This window comes from Theobroma umbraticum, unplaced genomic scaffold (assembly GCF_002168275.2).
Source record: "Theobroma umbraticum cultivar Fairchild unplaced genomic scaffold, ASM216827v3 scaffold_147.0, whole genome shotgun sequence".
Classification (NCBI taxonomy): domain Eukaryota; kingdom Viridiplantae; phylum Streptophyta; class Magnoliopsida; order Malvales; family Malvaceae; genus Theobroma; species Theobroma umbraticum.
In genome coordinates, this window is record NW_018397259.1 from 4,088,054 (window position 1) to 4,088,619 (window position 566).

At 29.2% G+C, this 566-nt stretch overlaps 1 protein-coding gene across 2 annotated transcripts in view; it reads left to right on the forward strand.

Annotated features, from left to right (window-relative positions):
• LOC110415592 (protein HOTHEAD-like) overlaps nt 1-566 on the forward strand; it is a 24,701-nt gene that overhangs the window by 12,747 nt on the left and 11,388 nt on the right. The window lies entirely within an intron of this gene.

Below are 566 nucleotides of genomic sequence, written 5' to 3' on the forward strand. Positions count from 1 at the left end.
AATCCTCAAGCTACACTTATGATGCTTGGAAGGTAATGTTATTATTTACTACCATTTTTTCTATATATTTAGAAGTTCAAATAGATCAATTATTTTTTACATCGATAATAATATGATCTGTTTTTTATTAATTTTCTATACAGATATATAGGATGAAGGATTTTACAAAGTAGAGGAAAATGATCTACTTTTGTTTCACACAAGCATGCATAATAATTTCGTTTTACACAAGCATGCATAATAATTTCATTTTACACAAGCATGCATAATAATTTCGTTTTGGAAAAAAAGTAACAAAAAGCAAATATGTTAGAGGAAACATGTATAAACTTTTGCATGCTTGGACTTTGATTTTTTTCTTGTTTAATAAATAGGAGATGAACAACGAGCAATAAGTCTATGTTGCTCCATGGAATTCATTGCATTATTGTGGAAATTAAGCTGCCACTTATGTTAATCATATTTACATTCAATTATTAAACCATAACTTGGCTCTGAAGTTGTAATCGGAGTCAAAACCAAACATCATGCAGGCATTAGCCTGCCACACTGCAAAATTCCAGATA